The sequence below is a fragment of the Trichomycterus rosablanca genome, chromosome 1 (assembly GCF_030014385.1).
Source record: "Trichomycterus rosablanca isolate fTriRos1 chromosome 1, fTriRos1.hap1, whole genome shotgun sequence".
Lineage (NCBI taxonomy): Eukaryota > Metazoa > Chordata > Actinopteri > Siluriformes > Trichomycteridae > Trichomycterus > Trichomycterus rosablanca.
In genome coordinates this window covers 69,526,128-69,538,210 of record NC_085988.1, presented here as the reverse complement: position 1 = coordinate 69,538,210, position 12,083 = coordinate 69,526,128, and positions in this window count along the sequence as shown.

Sequence of the window (12,083 nt, the reverse complement as noted above, 5' to 3'; positions counted from 1 at the left end):
GCAATAAGAAATCAGTTCTGTCCAATCTTAATCCTGATTATCTATTAATTAATACATTTACATTTTTGACATTTAGCAGACACTTTTATCTAAAGCTACTTTAAGTTGTGACAGGTTACATTCTAAGCAATTGAGGGTTGCTCAAGCCCCCAACAATGGCAAGCTGGCAGTGGTGGGGCTTGAACTGGCAACCTTCTGATTACTAATCCAGTACCTTAACCATTAGGCTACAACTGCCCAAACAGTTATCAAATTTAAATATCATTAAAACACTAAAATACCGTACATATCATTGTTACTGCAGGAACAGTCATACTACAGTAAAGATTTAAGCTATGAGGCAAAAAGAGGCAATAGATGCATTAACAATTGACAACACAAATTGCTTCCTCATTTTAGCTTTGTAGCCCTCATAAGTTCTTTCTGCTGTTTCTTTAGGCTCATTACAGGTTTACAAAGCTGTCTATTGTTAGAAATTGGACAAATGATGCATTGTACTATGTAAAGTTAATGCTGAAGGCATGAACCTAAGTGGTTAACATATGGAACTGGTTATTTAGGGCTAAGACTCATTTCAGAGAACTCATTTCTCTAAAATTACATTTACATTTTCAGCATTTAGCAGACGCTTTTATCCAAAGCGACTTACACAATAAGCGGAACACGATGAGCAATTAAGGGTTAAGGGCCTTGCTCAAGGACCCAACAGTGGCAACTTGGTGGTGGCGGGGCTTGAACCGGCAACCTTCTGTTTACTAGTCCAGTACCTTAACCACTGAGCTATCACTGGCCAAATTACTTTTTAAAGCTTAGTTGTTGGAAGCAGGGTCACATTAGGCCAATGGGCAACTAGGGCTGCATCTAGTGCTACCTTTGTTGGTGTTTCTCAGACTTGGTGTTTATGGCCGACACACTAGATAGATCACTTAATCTCAAAGGGAAAAGTCAAGTACACTAACACCAATCATTAAAAACAAGCACCTTTTAGAAAAATTTGTGTACTACACATTTCACACAGGTCACATATACAGGGCAGCTGTTTATCCTGGATTACTCTACAGCACCAAAATTGGACAAAAGGAACACTGCAGTGTATTACACTAAATGTACTATGGCATATCAGCATATTTATCCTGCATTTTATACTTTAGCAAAAGTCTTATCAATGTAGTCATTTTCAATTCCCATTTGCTCCTGTGTGCCTGTCACTTGCAGAGGTTGTAAGGCTATTTAAGGCTGTAAGGCTAACTATTTGACCATGAGCTTCTGTCCACAATTCTCCAAATCAGCGACACTTTGGTAAATGTTACATTTGGACCTGCAGGTTTCCTGCAGCAATACATGTTTTTACATTAGTACTTAAAAACTAAATATGACAACAAATAATCAACATGGACACAGATAGCAGAATGGAAAGTGTAAGCTTTGAATGAAAGATCAACATTCATTAAAATAATAACCGGCACCAATGGAAATGAAATATAAACAACAAAGTCCTAAACACTTCTCTAAATGTCATACCAGGCTTTCCAGTAGCAGCTTGACAGAGCCAGAATTTGAACTCCAAACATGTTAATTAGTGGTTCAGAGGCTCAGCCACTGAGACACCACTGTTCTCTGGAAATAAATACATGATAAATAAATTGCCTTCTTTCATAACTCTTAACAATCCACTACACAAGTGCAGCTAAGATTCCATATCACTGTTTTAGTGTAATACTTACTAAAAACCTTTTACAATTTTTGTATACTTTTTAAAGTTTACTGTGTTGGTTCTGCCTGGCCAAAACAATACATACAGTAACATACATTTCTTATTATTTCAGAAAGTTTAACTTGCACAGTTATAACAATGAGGAAGTCTGAAAATCTTTGTACAGATCCTACAATATGTATTTTTACATTTTCAGCATTTAGCAGACGCCTTTATCCAAAGTGACTTACAGTACACTGTGACAGTATACGGTCTAAGCAATTGAGGGTTAAGGACCTTGCTCAAGGGCCCAACAGTGGCAACCTGGCAGTGGTGGGGCTTGAACTAGCAACCTTTTAATTTCCAGTCCAGTACCTTAACCACTAGGCTACAACCACCCTATATGTATATGTGGTAAGATTTGATCAAAACGTCACAAAAAGAATGTTTGACATAAATTAAAACCCCCTAAAACACAGATGTTAGAGTCAAACAAGCTTTACATCACTATATAAACGTACATTCAAGTGGTCAGTAACAAACGTAGGAGTTTTCAGGTGCAGAATCTTTAGTAGGGGCTTCATTATTGTGCATCAGCCTCTAGTTGTATTTCAAACTTGGCAAAGTAACTTTTCCATGTATTTTCACATCCAGTGGTACAAATAATTCATCAGAGGCATTCAATGCTGATTACTGAAACTATTAAATTAATAATGTAATTTGCTATAAGTATATTTTTGACCAAGCATATATTCATCATTAAAAATCACAATAAAGTCACATTTGATTTAGGTTTTGGATGAGAGTATGTGTTTTATCATTTAGTCAAATTAAATGTTAAAGAAACTCTTACAATCTTAGGACTTGTTTTTAATGTATGTCCATTACAAGTCAATGTTAACTTTTGACTTTAAAAAACTTTATCATTTTTACATGTTGGAGTGTTACACTATTATTAAATAAGAAAATATCAACAAGAAAAATGGAAGCTGTGCCTTAATGCAGGAGAAATAAGAACTGTTGGGAAAAGAGCTTATAAATCCCTTAACTTTGTGATAATTAATTTACTTAACACTTTAACACTTGCCAAATACATCAGAAGACTTACGCTTTGGGTGCACTGAGCCAGTGATTTTAAAACATGATTTCAGTGGTTTACTGGGGTAGTAAATACGAATAATTACACCACCAGGGATTACAGATAGAACCTAAGAGTTGACGTCATCTGAGCTCTGCACTGTGCAGAGATAAGCCCAGATCTGGGTTGGAATTTTTGCTTTGCAAGTTAAGGAAATGACGTGTTTAAAGTGTGAATCAACATCCGGTATCAGCACACTAATGGATTCCCTGATCTGCAGGAAATAGTGGTGGTTTGTGTGTCTGGACCATGTTAGTCTTGTGAATGAGGTTAAAGTGATAACTGTAAATACGAACTCAGACAAATAGGACCATATCTGAAATGATCAGGGTCTCCTCCTTTCCTGTGTGATGTCTTCTAGCTTCAGGGTTTGTTTTACTTGAGTAAGAGGCATTCCATTTCATAGAGTTCATATGTGTTGTGCTAGCGCTCAGGTGGTGAGGCAGTAAAACACGCTAGCACACCAGAACTGGTATCTCAAACTCGTGAATTCAAATCTCAGCTCTGCTACTGACAGACTGGGCGCCTACACAGACAATGATTGACTCATCCAAGTTGTTGCCATATAGTAACAAGTTCTCAGTTCTGCACTATCTCTGTTCTATCCACTTTCTCCGTTTTTGTGTGTTTCTGTTATTTTGGCCATCACTTTTTTGTTTATGCCTTTTTATGCACAGTATTGCTCTACCTTGGTTAAGCATCTTGCACTTGGATACATTTTTAGTTCTTGCAGGTGCAGGTCTTTATCTAGTTTTTTCCAATAGTAAGGCATGACCCACCCCAAAATTTAAAAAAAGCTCTTGCAAATTGTTCCTTCTAAACACAACCTGAGCTGTCTAGTGTTCACAAACACAAAAGCTACCTACAGCAGCGCTCCCAGGGAGTCGAGTCACCTGTTGTTTCAGGGCACATGAATGTAACAGCAGAACCTAGCACCTGGCACTGCAACCACCTCACTGACGGGAACCGAGCACAGAGATGGTACAGATAGCCTAGAGCGTCTCAACTGGTGCAGAAAATACTGGATAGAGTGCAGGTATTTATGCTGAGATAAGAAGCTGTGGCTCTCGTTTCGCTCTGTTTAACGCTGCTATTCCAGTCCAGCAACAGCTCAGTGCTGCTATGAGTGGAATGTACTTTTAAGCTACTAAAGAGTCAGGAATCTAAGACATTAGAATGGGGATTGTGGAAAATCTGTATTGTAGAGTCCTGGAAGGTTGCTGACAGGGGAATAATGGCCGTGGGAGGTAAAGAGACTTTGTTTGTTTGTTTGTTTATTAGGATTTTAACATCATGTTTTACACTTTGGTTACATTTATGACAGGAAACGATAGTTACTCATTACACAAGGTTTATCAGTTCACAAGATTATATCAAACACAGTCATGGACAATTTTGTATCTCCAATTCACCTCTCTTGTATGTCTTTGGATTGTGGGAGTAAACCCACGCAGACACGGGGAGAACATGCAAACTCCACACAGAAAGGACCTGGACCGGCCCACCTGGAGATCAAACCCAGGACCTTCTTGCTGTGAGGCAACAGTGCTACCCACTTAGCCACCGTGCCGCCTGACTTTCTCTTTGCATAATATTTCTCTTTTGACAATATTTTATGGTACATGGTAAAAGACTTTGTTTTGAGAAATCTTCTTTTTGAACTGAGAATTCTCTCACAAAGTGGTGAGTTATGACGCACTTTTGCTTGCAAAGACTGAGCCTTTGTGGATCCTAAGTGGATCCTTCTTTAATACCAATCATGATACCCTTACCTTACAGTAAGTCACATGCTTTTGCTTCAAAACAGTGTAATCTGAAGATTCAATAAACTTTTCACTCTTATTTTGCCACGTTCCAACTTGTGAGTTGCAAGCATTCAATTCTAAATTTGTTGTTTGTTATTTTAAAAATACTATAAAGTTGGTTAGTCAAAACATTGGAAATCTTTCCTTTGTTTAAGACAATTAACTAATCACAGACCGTTGTTTTATTGCATTTTACTAAAAAAAAATCCAAACTTATATGGAAATGGGGTTTGTAAATGGATGCCCTTTTTAATGAGTGGATTTGGCTATCATAACACACCGCAAACAGGTTATTAAAACCAACCTTAAAGGCATGCATTCTTCATCAACAAATATTTGGCAGTAAATGGCCACTAATTCCTACAGAATGCACTGACATCATAAAAAATGAGTTCTGGCTGAATGGCAGTAAATCCTGATGTCATGTTCTGAAATCTAGTGGGAAGCATTTACCAAAGGGTGAAGGCTCTATAGCAGAAAAGGAAATAAACTCAATATTAATATGGATGCAACGTTCAGGTGTTTACATTCATACATACACGCAGTGTACATTTCTTTCTATAGATTAATTCAATTAAGATTATTCAGATTCTTCGTGTTTATTGCAGAAACCAAATCCTTTCATTCATACACAGCTTGAGCCAGTAGCGATTATGCCAATCAAATCCTTCATTGTTATTCTAGTCGCAATTTGGGTATATTATCTTAATAAATGGAAGCAATAATCATACCAGGCACGGTTATATAACAGCGTGAATGTGGAGGTGTACACGCGTGTGCCGAAAAAGCCAACGTGGACTTAAGTGCAAGCTGTGCTATCTGATTCATTCTGTCCTGCCAACTCTTGTCCAAAAGACACAGTTTACCCTTAAAAAACCTTGTGGGGATCTATTATTCACTGGGCTTTAGAAAAGACATTGCACACAAATTATAGTCTACTCATAGTTATCAAGACAGTATTCAACCTCTATTCTGAAGAAAATAATCATGCAAAATGCAAACAACAGACAGAAAGAGCTCTAATTGTAAATATTTATAATTTTAAGTCATGCATAGATTCAACCAATTTAACCATTACTTCCAGCCTGCCGTGTTTCATACTTGAACATTCCAAGTTAGGACTGTGATTTTGTAGCTTTAAATTTTCGCTTGTCAACCTTGGCAACTAGGTTCCGAAAAGGCTTTGACCTTGCATGATCCGAACAAGAGGAATTCTCAGTTTTTCCTCAGTAACATGTTGAGAACCTTCCAACCTGAGGGTCCCATCTTACGGCACTATACCGACAGTCATTCAGTTGTTCCATACATTTGGTTTACTTGGTAGAGTACTGAAGTGGTTTATGATTGCATTTTTCCACAGCTGAATTGATGTCATTTGTGATCATCTGCCTCTGGCATCATCCTGTTGTAGTGCTGACTATCTATCAGCAAAAAACACAAGATGGAAATGAGCTCTTTTGTGGCTTTTTATTTAAAATAGGATCCTTTAGAGGACAGATGCTGCCACTTGCACATTGACACCAACCACAATACAAGCAGGTACAAGCATAGTTTACATATAACATCTCATTGAGGCTCTCTAAAATCAATAGTCAGCATGAAAAGGATAGATTACTCATGATGAATTTCAACTATATACATGGTTATAATTCCACCAATCAAAATGTCCAGTGGGCATAAACCCCATACCAACCATCGTAACATTGCCTCATTCAACCAACAATGTTTCAGGCAGTGTCCTTGCTGCCGGGCAAAGCATCTTCCAAAGTGTCTGTACCTGCTTGGTGGCTGGGAATTTGACAGTTTAGATGTTTGAGTTCACTAGAGCTGTTGTGGTCCACGGAGACATTGGTTGTGGGTGTCACTCGGCTGGTCTCGTGGACTGGACAGTCCTTCTCAATCATCCAAGCAGAGAGCAGGCCAGTCACGGTGGAGTGCCAGTTTGCACAGATTTTCACCCCCATTCATTATACCACTAATGTATACCACTTCTGACACTAATGTAACACTACATTACTGCTGCCCAATATAGGTGGTAGCTTTAGTTTGACTCTGCTTTCTGACCTTTCTGCCATGGGAGACTCTTGACAGAAGTTAAAACTCCAGGCAGTAAAGCTGTCTGCATCCCTGATTCACACAAGCCTTCTCATTTTAACAAGGCACCATACCATAGGAAGGACTAAATGCTATTTGAGGTGTAGTTAGGGGTCAAATTGGTAATATTTTAATTACTTTTTTCTAAAGTAAGTTGAAACTGATAGGTGTATTTAATTATAATTGAATAATTATATATCAATTATTCTTGATTTCACATGAAATAAAACAGAAGACTCAAATTTAATTTATGACAACATATTTTAAATAATAAAACAAAACAAAAAGGAGACATACAAAACTATTGGTACACCTAATATTTTGTAGCACAACCTTTACATGCAATGACTGCAATCATGCATATTTTGTAAATCCAGATAATATTTCTGCACTTCTCTGCTGGTTGTTTGGCCCACTCTTCTAGTAAACCGTTCCAGCTCCCTCAAGGATGAGGGATGCTGTCTTCCAACTGCACGTTTTAGCTCTTTCCATAAATGGTCAATAGGATTAAGATAAAAACCTTTTGCACGCCACTTTAGAAGGTTGACATATTGAAGTCATTATGCGGCTGGAAGAACCATTACCTGTAACACAGGCTGAGGCACAGCTATGTGAAAAGTCTTCTGACTTCATTATACCCTGCACAGATTCAAGGCCTCCAGTGCCTGAGACAGCAAAACATCCCTAAAACATGACTGAGCCCCCCCCCATGTTTCACACGTTAGACATGATCATGATGTTGTTGGGTTTTTTTTAAGCTTCATTTTTTCTGTCCAATCTGGTCTTTTTGTGCCAGCATATTTTCATTAGACACTTAAGAATGATGCAAATTAAAATTGTTCAATCTTTAGCTGGAAAATCCACTTGAATGTATTTTTCTTGGTTTTTGTTTCTCAACTATTTACACAATCTGTCTGTTTAATCTTAATAGTGTTGCTAATCTTTATAATGTTGGCTACTATAGTCACAGGACAACCAAGCTAGTTAGAGATGGTTGTAAGTTTAGATAACTGAGAAATCAAAACAGTCTAATTTACCACAATGCAATTTTTTTAAATGTTAAAAGGTACCAATAATTGTGTCCATACTATGTCAGAATATCTTTGTAGAATAGGCAAGAATTCAACTACGTCCTTAAAGGGTTGTACAGAAATGCCATTACTGGAAAAAAAAAAACACTCAACACAGTGGCAGAAAATCATATTGTGATCTGACTAAACTCAAGCTTCTTTGTCTAAATTCTAAGCTGTATGTGTGCTGTGAATATATATAGGCAGATTCCACCATACCTACTGTAAAATGAGATGTTGGTAGCATTGTGTAGGTGAAAGGCTTTCAGCCCTTGAGACTGTCAAATGAAAAAAATCAGACATCAAAACAGAAACTGCCCAAAAAGGTAAAAGCAACACTGAATTTGATTAATCATTTTTAATGTCCACTAAAGGTCTCAATCCTAACCACATTAAATATCTGTGGTGACAGTTAAAAATTCTTCCCGACTAAAATTGCAACAACAGTTGACAATGTAAATTACTGATACCATGGGTGTCTGCTTTAGAAATTATTTTGTGACCATATAGCATTTGGGTTTAAACTTTAACCAGGACATGTCAGAGAATGTGTGCAAATTCCCCACCAAAGATTCCTGCTGGGCAGTATGACCATAGAGTGAAAGTTATATAAACTCAACCCTGTAATTCACTGATTAAAATCTAGAGACCCACCCGGAGACACTTCCTGCAGATTTACTGTACTTATAGTCTACAACAGAGACCTGTAATTTTTACTGTAAATGACTGACCTGCATGTGTCCTGGAATTCTGTAATACATCATCAACAGTACATATCAAGATAGATTTCAAAAAGTGTGGACAGTTAGGTCGATTACAATATTTAAAAAGGCCTTTGAAACGTACTTTACTTCATCTGCGATGTATTGGTCTTTATTCCAGTGTACGTTTCTACGTTTATTTAAATATTTCCAGAATAAGCTTCATGACTCTAATCTGCTCTCTATGTGGGGGCATTAGATCAGCATATGTACAAGATCAGTCCACTAGTCTCTGATCACTGATTTTAGCTCCACCTTTTTCTAGTACCATACCCCTGGATGCTTCCAAGCCAGCTGATCTTGAGTGTCCATCCAAGGGAATGTGCCTCAAAAACCTTAACACTTAAGAAATGCTCAAATCACATCAACTGGCATTTTTTTATTCTTAAGAGTAGTGATTCTACCCAGAGGCTATCTGTGTTTGCTAAGTTATTTTACCATAAAGAGCCATTTCAGATACCTGCAGAGGAATCCAGGAAGCCTGCAGTCCCTATTTAGCTCATGGCCATGTTGTAAGGATATGGAATTATACTGGCTAGATTAAAGAAAGCTTGTTTTGAAAAGCTAAGCTAATTCTACACCACCAGACAGTACAGTGACTGCCATTGATCTTACACTCCTGTCCATTTATTAAATGGCTCCAGGACCCATCACTGCAACCAAGCCTGAAGGCAAGGTCCATATATGAGGTAATTACACCAGATACTATTTATTTTATATGATTAATTATGTACATACCACTTAGCAACCCAAACTCACTAATTAAAATGGGTGGCCACTTTTGGCCATGTAGTGTAAATTCAAAATATACATAAAGCTAGTTTATCATCATTGATAGTGTAGTTGTTATCTTGGCACTTTGTCCTGTGCTTTGGGCTTCCCAGAAAAATGCATTATTTTACCTCAGCAAGCTTAAGTGCACATCTGGCACTACTGAGAAGTCCTTTCTGGGGGAGTCAGATTATTTAAACTCACTCTCCCACCTGTTTGGGTTTAGGTGTTGCACTTCTCCACTAAAAACTCTATTGTGTTTGGTGTAAAATAATATGTCTCTGGCATCTACACAGTAATGACAGGTATACAAATGAAGACCTGTTTGTAATGAAAACCAACAAATTATAAAATTTTAAACCAATGGGCAACACAATTTTTTTTCTATCATATTTCATATAGATAGCAGACATGCTGTACTGTATAAGACTGTATTGCTAAACAGTATAAGAAATCACAGTTGACTGCAGATTACTTTTACAATATGAAGGCAAACAAACTTCGCGTACTAAGAATGTCAGTGTCAAAAAAAGTTTTTATAAAAGACCATCCTGCTCTCAGGTGGCGCAGCGGTAAAACACGCTACCAGACCAGAGCTGACATTTCGAACTCATCGGTTCGAAACTCAGCTCTGCCATCTGGCTGGGCTGGATGCCTACATAAACAACGATTGGCCGTTGTTCATACAGGGTGCGAGCCGGATAGGGAACTCCTCATAACTGAGGAAATTATGACCTCTGCAGGCTAACTGATGGCACCTGCACAGAGTCGAGGAATAATGCGTTGATCAGGGTGTGGCTCTTTGTACACAAAGCTGATCTGCATATGAACTCGTGCAGGTGAAAAGAGTCGGCTACTGCACACATGTCGGAGGGGGCGTGTGTCAGTGTCACTCTCCTCAATCGGGGCAGAGATCAGCATCAGTAGAGAGGAAGCATTATGCAATTGGGTAATTGGATGCACTAAAGTCGGGAGAAAAAGGGGAGAAAATGCATAAACAAAAATATAAAAATAAAAGACCATCCATATACAGTACAGCCTGAAAAAATAATGTTGTTGTGTGCACCGGCTGGTAACCTGATTTTTTACAGCAAGAATGTGCAAAAATTCCACTTGCAACAATTAGTGTCTTCTATTCCCAAACGATTAAAAAGTATATTTAAAAGAAAATGTGATGTGACCAGTGGTAAGCTTTTTGAGTGTGTTGGAGGCATCAGTTTCTAATCCTATGCAGTCAGCTACTGCGCATGTGTAGGAGGGGTGTGTGTCAGTTCGCTCTCCTCAACCAGGGGCGGGGGTCAGCACCAGTAGAGAGGAAGCATAACGAAATTGGGTAAAAATTGGATGCACTAAAAATTGGGTAAAAAAGGGAAAAAATGCATTTTAAAAAATTTCTAATCTTAGTTTGTTATTGAAAACATTGAAAATCTTTTTTTGTCCATTTGTTTGTGAAAAAAAGGTTCAAGTGAATTAACAAATTACAGATTTTAGTTTTTACTGCATTTTTAGAAAGTGTCCCAACCTTTCTGAAAATGGGGTTTGTTTATAAGATGTGAATAATTATAAAGCATACCATTTACCCCATAGTACCTAGCTATTACTTTATTATTATAGGTTGCCTACCGAATGCCATTTTTCATACAAATTACCATGAATAAATACTTTAAACAGCTTTGAATAATGCTTGTGCGCCATAAGGCTATTCAAACAATAAAGTCTAGGTTTAAATGATGTGCATGTTTACATGTGCATGATTTACGTAGGAGTTAGATTAGGTAGGACAGAATAAAACAAATAGCTCATAGGGACATTTTATATAAGTATTTGAACATCCAAATTGAACCATGCTTCCAACAAAACATATGTCTGTTTTGGAATCTGTTGCTAAAATTGTTGTGCTTAATCTGATTCATGCTTGGCAAAGTGCTCAGTTCTATTATACAAAAAAGATTCAGTACTCACTGAGAGGCTGATAAAAGTGTAATACTTTGTATAAAATGTAATGTATTTGACATTTCTTAGCTGAAAGGTCTACGTCTCACTGGCATGTAGACCAAACACTCGGATATGTGTTGGCACAGAAGAAAAAAGCCAATCAGTGAAGACTAGTCATCTGTAATCAGGCCATTTATTATTCGTCTTATTTTGTTGGACCGTGTTACACTGATTATACTTTCATCCTCCACCAGCCTTTACTATGTCATTAAACACAGTCTGAATACTTTATATGGTTTGCTTCAGTGAATTAACAAGTTCAGTGTTTGACAGTACATTCTACAGCCATGATCTCACATGTTTTCATCTGTGATAACATACGGCATTTCGTTTGTAAAATAGTTGTCACCTGAAATAAACGATATGGCTAAAATTGTGATCAGCTCCATATGTGCTTGCTGAACATTTCTTTTTAACTTCTGTGATTTACTTCCATTCAGACACAACAGCTTTAGTGACACTGAACACTAACGTTGGGCATTAAAGCCTGACTCACAGTGAGCATTTTCAATTCAGAGTTTGGATTAAATGGGGTTAAGTCTTGGAGTCTATGCTAGCCAGTCAATAACTTACAGACCAAACCATTTTTGGACCTTGTTTTGTGCCGTCATGCTGAAACAGTGAGTGGCTGGAGGCACTGTCACTGTTTTCTATGGAATTATGACTTCTGCTTACTAAAATAATGAAGAATACTCCAAAACACTGAACAAGAAACAGAGCACATTATTCCCCTCAATAAAAACTTTACATTTAACA